At 37.1% G+C, this 21,488-nt stretch overlaps 1 protein-coding gene across 5 annotated transcripts in view; it reads right to left on the reverse strand.

Moving 5' to 3' along the window:
• The window catches only part of LOC113228357 (fasciclin-3), a 300,102-nt gene that overhangs the window by 127,250 nt on the left and 151,364 nt on the right, over positions 1-21,488 (reverse strand). The window lies entirely within an intron of this gene.

Here is a 21,488-nt window from a genome sequence, read left to right on the forward strand (position 1 = left end):
GTGTGTGTGAGTGTGACTTGAGTCCGTGAGTGAGTGTGAGTAAGTGTATGTGTGTGTGTGTGTGTGCATGTGTGCGTGTGTGTGCTCGAGTGTGCGCGCGCGCGCGTGTGTGTGTGTATGTGTGTGTGTGTGTGTGTGCGCGCGCGTGTATGTGTGTTAACCTGTTGCCATAGATTAGGAAAGTAGTGTTTTTAAAGCTACTGTTTCTAATAGATCTTCGGTTTCCTCATACGATTTCGACTTTTGGGCGTATATTTCTAATTCCTTGTTAATTAAATTATACAAATGGGCCGATCGTTTGTTTAATTGTCTGTTTGCAAATGTTGTATTTACTTTAGCTACTTGTACCACAATGTCTTTCCTTCTCCTCTTCGAAATACTTAGATCATATTTTAGAGACCTATGTTGTCTGAGTACAGTTTGAGTGATGTAGAGTTTCCTTACAGTGGCTAAATTTGATAGTTGATACAAACTGCTAGTGGCAAATCGTCTTTTTTTAAATACATTATTTTAAGCAAATTGCGTTGCGCACGTTCCAAATCGAGAAAACGAGTTTTAGCAGCTCACTATACAGGAATACAATAAATCAATACAGATTGAACCAAATTCACGTATAAGTATATCCCTAGACGACGACGAGACTCTACGCGAGAATATGCGATTCTGTGCATCCAATACACGGCGCGCGGCGGGCGCGCACACATACAAGCCGCGCTGCTACGTTTGTGCGGAGTTACCATACTTCACTTCTTATTCTATACCAGTGCCCTGGGTTGGTACAAAAATTACAGGATAATCCGATTAAGAATTATGTTTAAAAAAATGTTTGCCAAGAAACAGCCTATTCACAGTCTTGAAAACGCCCAAGGGGCGCACGCACCCAAAACTTAAATAAAAGAAAGTTAGTGTTATTTTTTAAAATGCTTTTGTTTTTATTCATCTTAAATAAAGGTAGAAAAATTATTTTGCTTTTTTCTTTTCTTCTGTAAGGAATGTATTTATTTAGGGTACTGTTTTGTTCTTGATTAAAACCCAAAAAATGTAATAAATATAATAAAATAAATACATTTTTTTATTTCCATTTTTGCCTTTTATTTTTAATAATTCCCATATGTGAAAGGGAGGTGTTACCACCTCTATATGTATTATAATCAGTCTATTCCTATATTTATTCAGTACGTAATGTGTAATGTTAATAAAACAAACGTGTTACAAACATGTGTTAGTAGACCTGTATTCAAGGATCTTGGTTTGTTATTCCTGCCTGCCTAACATATTTATGAAGCCAGCATTTTTGTAAAAAATAATTTACATTTGTTTTCTAAAAATATTGAGATTAGCTCTCAAAATGACAGAAATACTAACAGATCACTTCTTTTTGAAGTACCATAAATTGAAAAATATAATCAAAACTGTTTATGCACGTGCACTTTCCACTTAACATCAGGTGGAGTGGAGTCATTTGCCTGTCAGGTATAAAAAAAAAAAAAATAAAATAAAAAAAAATAAAAATACGTGTGTCAGAATTCACATAGAGTACCAAATGACATTAAAGACTTGCCCATTAAATTGTTTAGGACGAAATTATATGAATTGTTGAGGAATAAAGTATATTATGGTGTTAGGGATTTTTTTCAATAATTATTATTATATTTATAATTTTTTTAAATAGATTTAAGTACCTGTGTCTATTATTATTAATATGCTCATTATTAATGTAACATTGATTATACAATTTAATTTGACTATCTTATTTATGGCGAAACATGTTTATACTCATTATATTACTTTGATATCTTGACCGTCATGTTTGTATTTAAGTAAATGGTTTATTTGAATACAATAACAATCGCTATGTAGTTAAAAATACATTTTCGTACAATCGCGAAAACAAAACTCCGGACTGCATTCTCCGTTGAAGCAGAGGCCGCAAACTTTAAGGCCGACGAATCAGAAACACTTTGCCCAACTGTTTATCCACTGCACTAAAGACTATTTTCCGACTATTGTCCATAAAGTTGGACATTTATTTAAAAGGATAAGTTTTGCTTTATGGTTTCAAAAGCGTTACCTCGTAAAACTATGCAATAAAACTTGCAAGTAGAACAATTTCACAAGACTATCATCAACCCATTGTACGTTCCACTGCTGGGCACGGCCTTCATCTAAGGCGGGGTTTAGGGTTTTTAGGTTTTCGTGATTGCTCACACATTGCCCAAAACGTTTTGTTTGAAAAAAGAAATATACGCAACTTAGATTAGAGTTATAAAAAGACCGACCACAAAAGTTTGTGGAATTATTTGCAAAGTTTTATTGAAATCCGTCAAAGGAAAGTGGGTGAAATTCAGTAAAGCGGGTGCATCGCCTAGTTTAGCGATACAAACGCGATGCAAACGCGATCCAGTCGCTAATCGTGTACCTTCATACACGTGCGCGATTTTAAGCGGCGACGGCATCGTTACAAACGCGCCTTTAAATCGCTGCTAGAAGGTGCCGTGTGTAAGTAACCTTTCTTAGAGGTAGTATATTTTCTTCAGATTTTAATGTGACATCTAATGAGGTACCCCCACCAAAAAAAATATTCGAAATCGGTTCACAAATGTGTAAACGAGTAGATGTAAATTCACAAACTTTTGCGATCGGTTTTTTTTTATAAAAAAGTAAAAATGATTGAAAGCTTTGTTAAAAAAAGACGTTTAAGTTAATAAAAAAAAAATTGTATTTATTTAGGTACTGCCCTCACACCCGCTTACACCTCATACCTGGAACAAGGAAAAATTTAAAAATTAATAAAAAGTGTTTGTGTTCCGTAAACAATTTAAAATACTAAAAATAAATAATGCTTTTGTTGTCGCTTAAATTAAAAAAAGTTCTTTTTAACCCCCGACGCAAAGGCAGGGGAGTTGTGGGGTTGTTGCGTGATCCCCGGAGGCCACAGGCGAAATTCCTCGCTAAAGAGTTTTCAAATCGGCTCGTTGAAGTTTCTGATGACCAGAGGACTGGGCAGCTGCTTTCGCCAGAAATTATGTAAGCTTAATCACTAAAAGAGGACTTTGCCAATCTTTGATGAAATTTAATACTTTTAATTAGATTTATTTTGTTTTTATAATATCAAGTTATGGGACTAACAAGTCGTGCGCCTGGTGTTGTGTGGCGTGTTACTTAACACGCCTGTCCATAACAGTTGCAGTGCCACTTAGAGCTTTTTAGTAGCAGTAGAGCTCCTTGTGAAAGGGTTCGTCCAGGGTAGTACTGCCACCTTACCTATTTCTGCCGCCAAGCAGTAATGTCAGCACATGGGTCTTGTCAACTTATGTCTCAGGGTGACGGGCGCAGAGGCAGTGCACCTTAGATCTTAGCAATTTAAAGCTCTGAGTGACACTGTAACTGTCATGGACAGGCGTGTAGCTTACCATCACGCGCACGACTTGTTCGCTAAACTTGATGTTATAAAAAAGCTTTAAACCGCAAAGATCTGAGGCACACTGCCGCTGAGCCCATCACCCTCATTTCTCAGGGTGCCTGTAATTTCTCCAGCACTCTTACTCTTCAAAACCGGAATGTAGTAATGCTCACATTACTGCTCGGCGGCAGTAATAGGTAGAGTGGCAGTGCTACCCTGGACGAACTCTTTCACAAGGAGCTTCTACTGAAAATGAGTTGAAGGTAGGACATTTTTCATTTTAACCGACTTCAAAAAAAGGAGGAGGTTCTCAATTTGACGGTATGTTTTTTTTTTGTATATATGTTACGCGATAACTCCGCCATTGTGACGGTTCACATTTGGATGATTCTTGTTTTGTTGGAAAGAGGGTACCTCAGAAGTGGTCCCATTTAAATTTGAAGAAAATGTTCGACCTCTAAGGGTGGTAAACTAGGGGATGAATGACTTTTGAGGTCTGTTTTTTTAGGACTCTGTACTTAGGTTAGGTTATCTTCTATGCATATTAATATAATAAGCCGTGGTAGCCTAATGGTTTGGCCTATCGCCTCTCTAGAAGAGGGTCGTGGGTTCGAATCCGGTCTCGCACCTCTCAGTTTGTGCATGTCCGAAATTTAATTTGAAATTTACCCCGTGTTTTACGGTAAAGGAAAATACATTATTTTTAACCGACTTCAAAAAAAGTAGGAGGTTCTCAATTCGACTGTATTTTTTTGTGTGTATGTTACGCAATTACTCTGGCATTTGTGAACCGACTGTGATGATTCTTTATTTTGTTAGGAAGGGGGTAGCTCAGTAGTGGCCCCATTCAAATTTGAAGAAAATATTCAACCTCTAAGGGTGGCACATCAAGGGATGAACCCGGTCTATTGGATTTCACCCACTTTCCGAACCGATTTCAATAAAATTTGGCACGATTTCAATACACTTTTCGGGGTGGTTTTTTTATAAAAAAAAAATTATACACAAAGCAAATCCAGTGAAGTATTTCCTTTGTTGAAAATTACGTTCTAACATCATTTTTGGCAGTATGAACATGTCCGAACTAAACAAAATCACTTCCCACAATGTCAGGTAAAAAGGAATATGTCGAAAATAAAAACAATTTTCCTCGCGTTTTGTCGAAGTGACGTTGATTGACATAGCATGAGTCGACTAGACATGATGTCACTCGACGTCACACGTCACACGACCTCACCTGATGTCATAAAAGTGTAATCATGTACGAGAATGGGAGCATCTGGGTATGTTTTCGCAATTCAATAAAATATGATCTCATACGTCACCACATAGTAAATTAAACCGAATTTTTGGTTCGGTTGTAGATAGAGTTGCAAGGAATATTCGATTACTATTCGGTATTCGGCTTATTCGGCCTGTTTTTTGCTATTCGACCGAATACCGAATAACCAAAAATACGACAGACGGACGGACGGACGAAATAAGAAATTTAAAAACGTAACTCAATATTTTTGAAGTTATTTGCCAAGTTTTATTGAAATCGGTTAACGGGTAGTGGGTGAAATCAAATAAACCGGATTCGTCCCCTAATTTGCAAGCCATAGAGGTGAAATATTTTTCTGAAGTTTAAGTGGGACGACTAGTGAGGCACCCCCTTTTCAACAAACAAAGAATCATCGAAAACGGTTCACAAATTTCGGAGTAGTAATCGAGTAACATTCACCTCCTCTGTTTTGTCGGTTACAAACAGTAAATTATCAAGTAAATTTGATCAACATATATTGTAAGTTCGCGAAAGCGCAATTTCCTATTTCTTGATCTAAAATATCAAAGGAAAAGTACCACACAACCAAGTTATTTTTCTAAGACATGAAAAGAAAGTAACTTCGAATAAATACTACTTACTTATTGTGTAGTTTGCTCATGACTAAACGTTCGAAATCAACCAGGTACTTATTTTTGTAAACCGAAATTAAAATTATGCATTATATTACATAACATATATTATTCATCAAACTGATGTGCAATAAACAGTTACCTTCTTCATTAAGTCATAAATTTAAATAATTACAAAATTATTTACCGTTAAAAGTTAATAAAGAGTATTTCAAACGCCAATTTTCATACGTGCGTTAATCTGCCAACTGCCTCCTTGGCCGAACGGTTACCATGCTGTCATGCAGAGATCCCAGGTTCGATTCCCGGAAATGTTTGTATGGCCTACATTTATTTCTCTCGTGAGTTTGGGTGTAATTTGTGGTTATCTTTGTGTGTGTCCATGATACCTGCGGCACAGGGTCTCCTTAGTGCGGGGCTGGTCGAATAGTCGGTGTTCGGCCACTGGCCGAATATACTGCTCGTTAGATTCCGGTTGATATTCAAAATTTGCCGTTCACGAGGTTTAAAACTATAGTGAAACAAGAACTTCACACTAAAGGTTATTTATGATGTTAATTAATTATTTTTTACGTGATAATAAAAAATGTAAAATTTAACTATTTTATATATTTTTGTCGATCTATTTTTATAATATTGTAAAAATTTAACTTTAAAGATTCTATAACGCCTTCATTGTTAACTACATTTTTCACCATATTAACTAAATTTTTCAGATATTTTCTTGTTACTTAAACCATTTATTTACCATATACAGTAATACGTACAGAACATATTAGTATAACAATATTGTGGGAACAACAACAGTGCGTGGAAGGAACAGGCTCAGTATAATCTTTGTGGCTATATGCCTCGCGGTACTGATTTTCAGCCTGACCTTGTTGACACATCGTTTGTATTTGTATTCCATACAGCTTCTGCGTACTAGGATGACAAAAATTCTTGGAAGTGATCAGTTTAACTTGCAGGTAGTCTCGATCAATGATGTTTAAAATAAATATTGTAAATGATAAATGTATTGAAATGTATATTTACAAAGACCAACCCCTAGAGTTTCTTGCTCATTCTTCTCAGGGGAATCTGCCTGACGAATGAGCAGTAGAGTTCAATAAATATGACATTTTCAGCTGTGATTTGCTTACCAATGAAATAAAGATTATTACCACAACTATAAAAAAAGAAACTATGTACAGAGTGGGAAAGTTAACTTTAGCTCTTTCTCTAAGAGCTAGTACACATTTGGCGTAGGACGTTACGTGAAACGCGCGGTAGCAGCGTACACACTGTGCGTTAAGTTCGGCGTTCCACGACCGTTAGTCTCTATCGTGTGTCACCATAAAAGACGACGGCAGGCACCCAATATTACGAGATAAGTAATGGGGGCTCTCCAAGTCTCAAATGGCTAGTCTCCTTTGGATTTCATCTACAAATAGATCAGTATCGAAATAATCGTTCCCATTTCGCCCAACGTGCGTTCATTCTACTAGAAAGCGCGCGATCGCATGTACAATGTACAACAGAATGGCGGCGTTTGTATCTCGAAGTGCGCTGCTGACGCCCGCGTAAAGAGCTCTCTCTCTCTCTCTCTCTCATCTGAGCGTTGTCCCGGTTGCATCCTCAGCAGTGTTGCTGCGGAGCCCGGGGCCCGCTTTCCTGCTTTTTCTCCTCCACTTTGCACGGTCTTCAGCATCCTTGGTGGTGAGAGCGTAAAGAGCGTTCCAACCAAAATCTAACAACGCGCGTTTGCCGCGTGCTTGGGAGGAATCGGACCTCTTGGTTCTTAAGGCATACACACACACAAACGCACGTTTCTGGGTAATATTGGGTGCACCTAAAATTCTCTTTGTCTCTGCCGTCGTCTTTGATAGCGACGGTAAAGGAGCAGGATTTGCAAACTGAGCCAACGCGCACGCCCTATAGAACGCCGAACTATACGCGCAGTGTGTACGTACGCTGCTAACGCGCGTTTGAAGTAACTGTCAACGCCAAATTATGTGTACTAGCACTTTACGGCGTGCATTTCTCGGTATAAGGCTCAACTCAAACTGGCGCAGAGTTGAAGCGTCGCGACGCGTCATGTTTTTCGCCAATAGCATATTCATCTCTATTTTCCCATTATTAAGGTACAAATTTGTTTATGTAAATATGGAATCGAGTGACGACGCGCGTTACTTGGGCGCGATGAGGCGTCAGACGCCGACCACACTGTGATCCGGGCGCACTAAAGCGAGCGTCGTCGAGCGTCGCCAGGTGATGTAGTTGTAAAACAGGACGCGACGCGACGCGACGCTTCGACTCTGCGCCAGTGTGAGTTGAGCCTATCAAAAGTAAATTAGTGTTGCGTGACCAATCGTGGTACCCCCCGAGGTAAAGGTGTTAAACCACATCGTCCACAAACCACAGCGCTCCTTACTCTGTCACGTAACCGTATATTAGAAAATAGTACAAGAAACTTTATCATATCATAAGGTGCTCGACTCTGTTTAGAATATAATTTCTAATCAACTATTACTAATCCAAATGTCTAAACCTAGATTTCTCTAAATCTAGATCTAGTGCTTAATATCCAGTCGAATGATCCCCGCCGGTTGTAAACGCGCAGAGACGGCGCGGTCTGTGATTGTGTCTGGCTCACAGAGAAAACAAATACAGTTAGTTAATGTATCTCTCACTGCAAGGGAAAGTATTTTTACGACATTTTATTTGCTAGGGATGTACTTGTCAAACAATTTTGTCTTTCTACAGAGTATGTACTGAGTAGTACTACTGGTACTTGGTGCAACGGGCTGGTATCCGCAACTCGACGACAAAATAATAGACTAAGTAGTAATAAGTAATAATAAGTAGTAATAGACTATAAAGAAGTGAACAGGCGAACAACTTAAAACTAGACTGGAGGGAATTTTAAGCATTAGTTTGTGAAAATTTAACAAAGTTTCAGGCCATTATGACATGAATCTATTCATTACTAGCTGTGCAACAAAACATGTTAAAAATATTGTTTACTGTCGTTTTGTTACGTCCCTCTGCTGGGCACGGGTCTTCTTTCAGGTGAGGGTTTGAGCCATAGTCCGCCATGATGATAGTTACAAAAAAAGTTTTGTTTTTACATTTGTATTATCGAGTTTTTAAGTTTCACATTTGTTATACATATATTCTAAACCAACGTTTCGGAGTTTTTGCAGCTGCAAGAGTCACGGGTCACAAAGAGCTCACAAAAGTTGGTTTTGAGAAGACAAATATACCCCGAATTTCGATCCCAAAAAATAGGTTAATTTCCTGCATTTATTCAGTATTAACTCAAATTTATGACTTGCTATTCGTCCTAAATAAATAAACAACAACTCGCTCTCTAAACCAAAGTCCAATAATATTAACTGCCTAAACCAAAGTCCAATAATATTAGCGATATAACTACAGAGTTATATCGCTAATGCTTGTTTTAATTTTTACTGCCTTCAATATCATACAAGAGAACTGCAAAAAACAAACATTTACAATAAAGACAAGATAGGACACTTGCAATTAAACGTGGTATACTGAAAAAGAAACGTAGCCTGTGTACGTGTATAAAAGACCAATCGTTCCCAGGCCGGAGAAAGCGAACTAATCGGTTTGAAGATACCGCTAATAACGTGTGTCGAGGCAAATTATCGATATCGATTAAAATTACTAATCAAGAATAATCGGACTAATAAAAAAGGAGGGAGATTGTGCGAGTAGGGGAGGCAAAAGAGGATCAAACACAATAAACACATGTTTTTATAAAAAAAAATTATCAATTATTTTGCCAAGAACTGCTAAATAGAACTGTAAAGCAGAAGATATTGCTAGTCAGTAAAGTACCTTGTCCATCTTGTAAGCTATTGGTATATCATGTTGTGTAGAGCAGCCCGTTGGGTAAACGTAAACATTTCGACGTGTAAAAGGAGCTAAGTGATACTTAAGTTGAAAATGAGTTACTTAGAACGGTTGCTTGATTTAATGAAGAGTTCGACGGTTCCAAGTCCTGAGGCGGCATGTACCAATCACTTTAACCTCTAAGTTACGTATTATTTTAAGAAACTTTGTAATGTAAGGCTCTTGTTAAAAAAAGAGCCATTGAGCCACAATGCGGGTTGCGGAATTACATAAGGACAAGCAAAAATCGATATTATAACAAGAACAGTAATTATAAACTGAAAACTTTATCGATGTATATATCGACGTATTCCCATCACTACTCACAGGCAGTGGTGTGAACGTGTTACGCAGACTATATACTGAGTAGTAATAGACTATGGAGAAGTGAACAGCCGAACAACTTAGAAATTAATTGAAACTAGACGATAGGGAACTTTACTATTATATTTATAGTTTGATTGTGAAAATTTAACAAAGTTTCAGGCCATTATGATATGAATCTATTCATTACTACCTGTGCGTCTGCAATGAATTTAATCAATTGTTCAGCAACAAAACATGTTAAAAATATTGTTTACTGTCGTTTTGTTAGTGTGATGTGATCATCATCAACCCATTTATACGTCTCACTATTGAGCACGAGTCTCGTATCAAGCGAGAGTTTTGGTCATAATCAACCACTCTTGACCAATGTGGGTTGGAGGCTTCACACGTCTTCCGAGAGTTGTGAACTTTCTTCGAACCTTCTTCTTCATCACGATATTTTCCTTCACCAAAAAAGTCATGGTAAATTTCAAATAAAATTTCGTACGTAAATTCCAAAAAACTCAGAGGTGGCTAGCCCAGATTCGAACCCACGACCTCTGCTTGAGAAGCGGTCGGTTAAAATTTGAAATATGTTATGGACGTTATATTTAATGTGTTATGGACATTTTGTAGGTTTGTATATTAAACGTATAAGCTTATACGCTTTTGAGCCCACCAATTCTCCCAACCATTGAAGACCAACCTTAAAAGGTCGTGCGTCCATCCTGCCGAAAGACATCCAACATTACTTGGAATTGGTCGAAACTCCAGAACAAGTTTGCTATTGACTTGACGACCTCGATGGATGCGAAGGTCCCGGGTTCGATTACCGATGAACTTTTCTAAATTGGTTCTAGCCTGGGTATTCTGGGAAGTGCCCCAGAATCCCGTTGCTCTGGTAATATCATAGTACAGGGAACTCCATAATTTAAGACAAAGCAATTGTTATGGTTATCTGACATATAATTATTATTATTGGCCATCAGCCCTCCTGTGGACATGACCGGCCCACTGCCACTTTCATCATCATCATCATCAACTTACACGCATCCACTGCTGGACATAAGCCTCCCCTTGAGCACGCTAAATCTCCCGGTCTTGTGCCGCCCCTATCCGTCCGCTGCCACTGCCTGGGACCTTTCTCAGGTCATTCGTCCATCTTGCCCTCCAGGCATCCCGCAGGCACGCCCGGCCCACCGCCACTTTAGCTTACTGATTTTTCGAGCTATGTCGGTCACTTTAGTTCTCTCAACTTTATCTTTGAATATGTTTAAATAAGTTAGTGGCGTGAGTCTGACCTGGTTATTTCTGCTCGGCCCCAGAAGGAATGATGTTGTATCTCCAACTTTGTAGTCTTTTGTACCGTCAGGTACTCAGTCATATGATATGCATTTCTTATTGAATTTTACCAGTCGGGAACTGTGAAACTTAGCATTGTTGTATTAACGTCTTTTATATTGTGGCAGAAGCTGTTTATACCCTATAAGAATATAATATCGAAATGTGTTTGAGGTAAATTTTTATATTTATTTTGTTTAATTTGGTTTTATTTTATTTATTTATTTACTTTTTTTACTTTAAGCATAGTTCTACAAAACTGTATATATAGTTTGACTTCAGATCTAAACGAGTTTCAACAGAGCAAAAAGTTACAAACCGACACTTACTACGGTTAAAAATTCTTAAATATAATAATTTCTAACTACTTAACAAAAAATTTAATTTTAAATTTACATTTTTTAGTCTTATGTCTCATAACTTCGGGTAAACTGTATAATAAGTACTAAACACGCTTTTTCTATGGATACGGTATACGCTTATTTTCATAGGTACGGAATACGCTTTTTTAAGGTCCTATCTCCATAGTAGTTAGTAACTCTTGGGATCACACATTTATCAGAGGTCATCAACCTTGTATTATAGTTATTGTCAACCGTGCACTTCTAGTACTTGAGATAAAAATATTTGAAAAGCAAAAAGAAATTATAAATTGAATAGAATTCTTTTGTTATATTTATTCTTAAAAAAAGGTAAAATAAAAATGGCAACACCGGCAACGTCCTATTTCAAAAGAGTGCGTGTGAGCTATATTGAACTTCCAGCGGCGGCGCTCGGTTCTTTGTGAACTTTTCTTACGATTAACTTTTAATAAGTTGGTGAATAAAGTTGCCGTGTTCTAATACATTATTCAGTAGTACTTATTTCTACAGCATAAAGGTATTTCGAGTGATACAAGTGCCATGGTTTAGTCGTGTGGTTTCTGATCACAAAAGTGACACCCATTTACCTTTTTAGCACTGTAGTAAATTCAGAACATAAGCCACAGCTGCCAACTCTACTTGACTGCTAAGGATTCTTGTTCACGTCCGACAACGAACATCACATCACAACAACAATGTTTCGGTTTTGAAGGGTAAGGGTGCTGGTGAAATTACAGTCACATGGGACTTGTCAGGGTCTCAGGGTGACGGGCGCAGTGGGAGTGCCCCTCAGATCTTCGCGATTTGAAGTTCTGAGTGGTACCGCAACTGCTATGGACAGGCGTGTCGCTGAATGGAGTGTGAAGAGTGTTACAAATTAATATCTGCAACTTCGTCCGGCGCTTAACAGCGGAATGTAAAAGAACGAATGACACAGAAAGGAGTTCACAAAAGTCTTCAGAGTCGCGGAAGAATCTTTCATTTTAAAGACAAAGAAAAATCCATTTGAAAAGTTTCAATCGCCCTCAATATCAGTCATCGTTTATGTCAGTCATGTTACTGAGTTCCGGTTTTGAAGGGTAAGGATGCTAGTGAATCTAGGAGGCACATGGGACTTGAAACTTGTGATGAGCGCAGAAGGGGTGCCCATCCGATCTTTGCGATTTAAAGCTCTGAGTGGCATTGCAACTGTTATGGACAGGCGTGTCTCTTACCAGCAGGCGCACGACTTGTTCGTCCCGTCACTTAGTTATATAAAAGAACTTGGTTTTAGCTTGATCACCTTCGCTTTCTTAAAAGCTCTGTGCCAATCTGTGGAATGTACAGTAATCACCAGACATCGGAATAAGTATGTTTACCAAAACTACAAATACCACACCGAATGAACAATGCCTCATTTCTACGTTCCAAGAATGTTTAAAAATAAAACGCGAAAAATCAAAACAACATACAAGAATGCAGACATTTAGACGAATACTAAAATAAGGTTCAATTATAATAATAATGTCCATACGACCCATTGGCCACATTTTGAATGATAGCAAGTGACGTCACGCCTGTCCATAGCAGTTACGGTACCACTCAAGAGCTTTTAATCGCAAAGATCTGAGGGGCACTACCACCGCACCCGTTAAAACGGGAACGCAGCAATGCTCACTTTACTGCTTAACGGCAGAAATAGGTAAGGTGGCAGTACTTCCCTGGACGAACTCTTCCACAAGAAGACCTACTGTTATATTTTCATGAGTTAAACTACTTCCCGTGTTCTATAGCCGTGAGACGTCCTGAATAGTCTACCTTCTGGTGTCCAGTAATCATACAAAAACTAAACAACGTACTGCCTCCGTGGCCGAACGGTTACCATGTCGGACTGCGACGCAGAGGTCCCAGGTTCGATTCCCGGGCCGGGAGAAATGTTTGTATGTCCTACATTTATTTCTCTCGTCAGTTTGGGTGTAATTTGTGGTTGTCTATGTGTGTGTCACCCCCCAAACTACCCCTTACCTAAGGCGCGGAAGCCGTACGTCAAATTTAATTATTTCCAACACCAAAAATAAAACACAAATTATTATTTTGTACCCGCCAATCCCACTTAAAGGGATTCCGTGTAAGTAATTACGCTATCCATTGCGTTATTTGCGTGCCCATAGCGTGCCATTGCGTGCCAATAGCGTGCCCGCGAGTCGCACGCAATGTTGCCCGTCATTCTGGACTTTTTCTAAGTAATTGTAAGGAGTAAAAGGTTTTAAATTAGTTTGGATACATTGTTTGTGTATTGCGTCTTGGAGCGGTTTTGACGAGGCCCTAATGCGAAAGGACGTGCGCGAACGTATATCCAGCTTTTCCTGGACACTGACTATGACATCTCCGGTTCTAGTCCGGATAACTAGTAGAGGATAAGCTAGACATCCTCGAGTCGATCCAGCCTTATAGGGATAATAGGAACTGGGTAGACGCAATTAGAGGCGTCGGGAAGTGAGGGTGCTGTACATGCACCCGGGACCGCTCACCCGACGACAGTAGAGAACCTTTTGAGTAATGGTTTGTTATAATGCAGTATAAAGTACTAAAAGAAAATGACCTCAAAAGTTCATGGAATTACATCTATTTGCCAAGTTTTATTAAAATCGGTTTCCGGAAAGTGCGCAAAACCGGATTTAACCTCTACTTTGCCACCCTTAGAGGTGGAATATTTTCTTCAATTTTTAATGGGAACAGTATTGTGGTACCCTCTTTCCAATAAAAAAGAATCGTCAAAATCGGTTCACAACTGCCGGAGTTTTCGCGTAACATACACCATAAAAAAACAGTCGCATTAAAATCCTGCTTTTTTTAATTCTGTCAATAAATGTGAATTTTATAACTAATAAGGCTTCAGTTGAAACCTGTAGCTCTATTACTGAAAAACAAAATAACAATGGAGAACTCCCAAATCAATTTTTGTTGACATAATATGTATGCGTCTGTTCATGAAAAATATGTGAAAATATAGAGTTTAAATTATAGTTTAACTGCCAGTTGTAGGTATCTATCCGGTTAAATAGTAATTAGTCATTTGACTTCCATTTTAAAACGATTTTATTTCCTGATTAGATAGACCTTTAGTATAATTGGAAAAACTTAATAAATTTATTTCATTCAAACTTGTAATTATGACATTTGAAGACGCTAAAGATTTTTTTTTAACAATCATTCGCCATTGTTCTTTAGCAGGTTCTAAAGTTAGATATTTTATTCTTCACAATTCGTTTTAGACTGTTTTCAAGATTTTATATGACCAGATAAAGGACATCCTGCCGTGTAACAAATTAGCACATTCATGTATTTGTAAGACCATTTTAATGGTAAATACCTAAACCATTTGATATAGCAAAACAGTTTTCTCGCTTCTTGTTCGGTGACTCCCGTTAATTTATATTCAGATACAAAAAACAAAACTGACAAAAAAAACTGTAGTGAAAATGGAGTTAACAAAATTCCACAAACATAATAATGACATTTTAACACAATAACAAAATTTGACGTGTGTGTGGAGTCCGTCAACACGCGACTGCCCTCTGTGTCACGCCTCGGGCGACGACCGATGGATATTTTATAAAATGATACCTTACTACAAAATATTAATAAATCTAAATTATTCATTAATGTAAACAATGTCTATGAGTATGGTGATTCCTTAAAGCCAGCTCATCGTTTGTAACCGACTTCAAAAAAGGAAGAGATTCTCAATTCGACTGTATGTTTTTTTTTGTGTGTATGTTACGCGATTTGTGAACTAATTTTTATTGGAAAGAGTGTAGTACCATTCAAATTTTAAGAAAATATTCCACCTCTAAGGGTGGCAAACTAGGGAATGAATACGATTTGCCCGAAACTTTTCGGTAACGATACAAGGTTTGGAGTTGACTCCTTTTTTTAATAAAAATTAATCAAAACGCGCATTCATATCATCGTACTAGGGAAACCCTGTATCGCGGGTGCCATGGACACACACAAAGATGTTGTGACATTCGTGGTTGCGCAAACGACACCCAAACTCACGTGAGTATTAAATATTATTAGTCCATATACATATTTCTCCTGGCCCAGCTATCAAACCCGGGACCTCTGCGTGGCAGTTCAGAATGGCAACCGTTCGGCCATGGAGGCAGTAAATCTGCGTTGTCATTGAAATTTAAAAAATGCAATAAAGAACGTATTCAATTCGTTCCGGTCATTCATTCTTTGGGTCGTTCACATGTTTGGTGCCCAGCAAAACTTTCACAAATAACTCATATTGATGTTTAGCAACATTTGCACGGCCAATTATTGCTCGCGCACTATACGCAGGTACAACAGACGTGCCCGTTTCAACACTTTCTAAGTGTGATAGACAGACGGACTGAGAAACGGGGCAGAGGTCGTGATTTATACAGGTTAACCTCTCGGCAGGTTACGAATGAAAGTTACGCTTCGGCACACCGCCGATGTGCTGATGGAGATAATAAAAGGGTTAGGGCGAGTGTGCACGCTAAAAAATTTGACGTGTCTGCTACAGAAAAGATGAGAATGATCTATCTAGTATACGACAAGAACTCTGTCGGATCTAGACACGAATACGTGTCGTGTCTGTTGTAGATGAAAAAATTATGAGTATGTACATGATACGAATGCTTTCGGACAGACGTGTGCAAGTAAAATGTGTCAGTGCATTACGAGTCTTCCAGGTAGCTGTCGTTTTACTACCGAATGTGGGAAGAAATATGTTGTTGTATATGTTGGCTACTAAGCAACACCCGACCACGCGCGGAAAAGTTCGTTTATTGACAATGCACCTCACCTCGCCCCATACAATAGAGGCAGATCGCGTCGTGTCCGGTGTAGACAAGACTTTCTTTCTTGTGAGGCGCCAACACAGTTCGTGTGTAGAAACGACACCAATTCTAGACCCGGCGACTTTTCTTAACGTGGACACGCGCGCTTAAGTTGACATTAGAACTTAAAAGGTTGTCTTCAAAGTTATTATCGCCATTGTCCTTAATGATAGGGAGAACGTGGTTACACTTAATTTCATTTACGACAAAAAAAAGGATGAGTTTGATGAAGCCTTTGTCTGAAGCTTACACACACATACACAAATACACATCATTGTATGCGTATGTTTGTAATCAAAGGGCGCCAAAAAATTTTATTCATTACCGATACTTCTACTAATAGTAATATAAACACGTAAAACATATGCAAATGAAGCAATGACAATATAAATATTTCGAGGTAAGTTTGTGTTTTTTTTTTCTATCGTGAAAATTTTAGGAATCATTCTATATATCCTCAATTTTACTATATATTTTTTTCCAAAGTGACAGAGAGATTCAACACTTTCACTGTTACGCGGAATCAACCGAAGCCATTTGAGATTTCATTTTGAGTCGGTTTTTAAGCTGAACTTACACTGGCGCAGAGTCGAAGCGTCGTACCTTACGACGACACTCGCATTAGAGCGCCTGGATCACAGCCCTGGACCAGTTCAGAGTCTTTTGAACATTTGTGAATGGCGCTCATGCTCGACAGTATACATTGGATGGCATCGATCTTATTATAATGGCTCTTACATCTGAAGCTGAAGAGGAAGAAACTGAAATTATATAAGAAGCTGAAGGAAGAAAAAGAAAAAGAAAATTTAGGCTTCACGAGTTATGGAAAAAAGACGTGCACTTGGCGACTTCAAAACACTTTGTAGTAACGATTTAAGCCAAGACTCAAGATATTTTTATGATTATAATGTTATATAGACATTCATGTTTTTGGATTAGGTAAATTAATTTTTCGTCTTCGATCGGCGTCTGACGCATCACTGCGCGCCAGTAACGCTCGACTTCAACCAAGATTCCATATTTGTACAAATTTGTACCTTAATAATAGGAGAATAGTGATGCATATGCTATAGACGAGAAACATGACGCGTCGCGACGCTTCGACTCTGCGCCAGTGTGAGTTGAGCCTTAAGCGGTGATGGTGCGCGCTTGTCTAAAAATGTCTATATCTCACTCTATTTAGTTCAACCTGTAGTTTAGTGTATTTCAACTATGTTAAGCCTTATTGGCGTGGAGCACGAAGGTTTAACTGCAAACTTTTGAAACTACTAATTACTTTATTAGTTAGTATAGGCAGAATCAAACCGAACACGCCCAAAGCGTGTCGTAGATCATCTAAGTTTCAAAACAAACATATAATATACACGCATTTATATTCCCACCGGAATAGGCAGATATTATCGATCATCGTTTTGCACACTACGTGTATATTTACGAGGCCTGTGTTTATGTGAAACAAAATCTAGGCAACTTTAATATAGTCAAAATTGGATGTTCTAGAAACACAAGGAATAAAATAGAAACACAGCCCAAACAACGGCCTAATTTGCAATTTTACAGTAGAACGATACTCATTATTAGCACCCAGATTATTTAATAAATTAGTGGATGCTGTTAAATAATTAAATAGTAGACAATTAAAAATAAAATTGCATAATTTGTTACTTATTCAACACTAAAATGAATATTGAGATTTATTTAATTGATAACATAAAAAGTAATCTTTAATTTAATGTATGTTATATTTTTGACTTCCAATTTTCTAGTTAAATTCCAATTTTAATTGTTTGTTTATGTTATGGTATTAAAGCATGCTACTTCAAAAGTGATTTAAGAATTGTGTAAAACATTCGCATGCTAAGTTTTGGTGAAATGTACCTACGATCTAATAATATACTATAAGACCTGTATTGTTGGTACTTTTATTGTGTATTAATATCTTGTATTTTTGTATTCACTTTGAGACGAATTTGTGTGGAATCTAGAGCTAAGTCGTGGCAGGTGTCGTATTTTCACACAAACCCTCTCACCATTTCGCTATTTCAGACGTTTCGAGAACATTCTCGATTTGATCTGAGAAAGAGTCCTTTTTGTGGTCGTCCACTTCCAATGTTCACTTCCATTTTGGCATATACCTCTTGCCACCTAATTTTTACGCTTCATGTGACTTAACCACCGAATATTACCTTTCTATATTTCATCGTTCATATATCTACTGTTCATACATTACAATTCGTTCAGTCGTAGAAAACCTTTGTGCTAACTATTTACGCTGTGAGTTAATAACAAAACTAAAATCGTTTTTTTTATATAAATACATTAATTAATAAATATAAAGTACATTAAACATTACTTACTATTTAGTTTGCGACTCAACAAAATGGCGGACTGTTTCACAGCGCTTGCTGATATTTTGCTACAGCCTGCTGTGAAAAGAACTGATACGCACATCATGCCAGTCTTAAGCCATTCGTAGCAGATTAATAGGCACGCCCACGGCAATATCCACACGTAACTGCAACACAACTCCCCCTTCAAAGTTTGTCGGGACAAAAACATTCCTTATGGTAAGCCCGCAGTAGGAAAATGTGACAGTGGTAGATTACCTACGTACCAGGTACCTACTTGGTTTTAAGTGTCCAACCCCCCATGGCGTTTAATTTGCTCCAGTACAACACCCCCTCATAAAATAAGGTGATCATTAGTTAAATTTAACGGCGTTTTAACACGTCGTTAACTCCGCACTTAAGTTTACGACCAATCGCATATTAACTGCGTTTCATAGGGTTATAGTAACCATTATTTTCTTTATCCGTCAGTTGGTGCTTGAGAATAATTTTAACTTGACCAGCATGCTTACACTTGAAATCGTCATTTTTTAAGTTACTGTACGTTCATTACGCTGACCACCCTGAGAAGAACGAGCAAGAAACTCTAGGGATTGCTCTTTTCAAATAAACCTAAATGCTATGGAATACACTATGAATCATAATTGTGTGGAATCTAGACTCTTATTGTCTTTCCATACTTCTTTATTTAAAACATACTCTTCAATTTTGTAATATGACTTTTCAATTAAAATGCTTTTAACGTAAGTTTTAAACTTAGGAAATGATAATCTTTATATATTCCCCGGAATCTTATTTTAAAAACGTATACAGTTCCCCATAAAAAAATCGTTTACCTTAGTTAAACGAAATCGTAGTGCCATGAGTTTGGACTTACTTCTAAGGTTAATATTATGATATCTTCTTATGGATATCTTCTTTCTTATTGAAATTATGTATACTTTTAAGGGCATACAAAATATTTGAGTAAATGTATTGTGATGCCACAGTCATGATACCAGTCTCCTGTCAGTTAACTATAGTCTATCTTTTTGAAGACGTAGTAAAATGACAGTTCATTGAGCAAAAGTGTTGCCCGCTTGCAAGCAGCTAGTGATTTGCAGTCGGTAAATATTCTATCGACTGAATATTGGTCACGCTTATGAAGTAAAGCCGAACTTGTTTCAAGTGAATCAGCCTCGACTCATTATTTATCCAATTACTGAGCACAAGTTCATTATATTTGTCAATTTTTGTAAGTTCATACGTACATACGTATTTAGATCTATGTTTATGAAAAATACAAAGAAGAGACATATTTTAAAGTTTTTCATTTTAATTCAATTAAATCCTAATGCTATTCTTGTTAAAATGTATATGAACAAAAATTTATCACGATACTGGTAGGCCAACTGTCAAAATTAGAACAAAGAAGGCAATAACGCAATTAGTAATCATTAGAACGTTGTAACATTCGCAATTCAGTAATTTTTGGCAGAATTTTATCTTTGACAATCTATCGATAAAACTATCGACCACAACTACATAACCATTTAAAATTTTGTGATACTAGCAACCGCACAAATGTCATTTTACTCCGTCTTCAAAAAAAGACAGACTGTAATAATGTTCAATAAAGAAATTAATTTAATTTGAAGCTTTAGTAAGACAACACAGATAGATTTTGTGTGCGCTCAGCTTTATATGTATCAATATAGAACTGTTTAAAATTACTCCAAGTATTTTTCAAAACGCTTTAACAAATTTCTCAATGTTTGTTGTCCTGGATTCTATTAAAACTTGAGGCAAAACCTCTTTTCATATTTTGAAATTCTGAAACTCGGTATTATCTTGCGACCTCAAAACTTTACAAAATTGCTCCTAGGGCATTCTTCATTTGGACGGTTAAAACTTTTCAAATTTCGAATTCCGTAACATTATCGTGTCTTTACATTTTCGCGCCGAAACTGTGGTGCCATTTTGGGGCAAGAATGCGAAAATGGCGTTGCTATTTTCTTACATTTAAAAATCCACTGCAATCTTGAAAAGTTTTCGTGATTATTGTAAAATTTTCTAACCATAAAGACTAAAAGAAGCTGAACACTATTACTTAATCAATATTTTAATTAAATAATGTTTATAATATAGGAAATGAAACTATTTTTCCGGATTTAAATCGCTTTATTTGTTTTTTCAAACAAACCGACGTTTCGGGCCCTTTACAGGTACCATGGTCGTGGTTGACTGACAGTCAACCGTGACCATGGGATGTCATGTCAGTTTCATTTCCTATGTGTAACAATCGCGAAAACCTAAGAACTCGAAATGTTTATAATAATATGAATTTTGATTATTTGTACATTGCAGAACGCAACTGAGAGATTTGTTAGCATAATTGTAACAAAACTAATTACATTAATTTTGATTGCTTAATTGTTATTTGTGAGAACGTAATTAATTTTGGCGCTTAATTGGGTCATTTGAACTTATTATTATTATAGGTAATCGAATATCATGTAAATTATTTATTGCAATGAATTAAATTCGTTTGTTGTGTGTTCTATTTAAATGACGAGGTACAGCAGAATTACATCGAGGGCTTCGTATTCGCAGTCTTATATTTATGAAACAAAAAAAATCTGCGACCCCAATGCTTCAATAAAATTAGTTCGTCATTTGCAGGTATTCACAGTATAGGTTTTATAATCAAATTCCAGAAAATGAACAAAACTTTTCAGAATAATTATAACTTTTTTATAAAAGTTATAATTACAATAAAGAAGCCGACATGCAGTCGTCTTTATTGTAATTACATCTATTTGCCAAGTTCTTTTTTGCAATCGGTTAACGGTAAATCGGTAAACGTTAATATTTTCTTCAAATTTAAATGAGGCCCATTTTCCAACAAAAAAGAAACATCAAAATCGGTTCACAAATGCCGGAGCAATTGCATAACATACATAAAAACTTTTTTGAAAACTTATTTTTTGAAATCGTTGAAAAAACGATGTAAGCTCGTTTAAAAATATACTAATAGAGAAAAGTTTATAAAAATCAACGATTCCATGTGACCGAACGCTTGGTGTCCTCAAGCTATGAA

This window comes from Hyposmocoma kahamanoa, unplaced genomic scaffold, assembly GCF_003589595.1.
Source record: "Hyposmocoma kahamanoa isolate Upper Pololo Valley unplaced genomic scaffold, ASM358959v1 228, whole genome shotgun sequence".
NCBI classification, from domain to species: Eukaryota; Metazoa; Arthropoda; class Insecta; order Lepidoptera; family Cosmopterigidae; genus Hyposmocoma; species Hyposmocoma kahamanoa.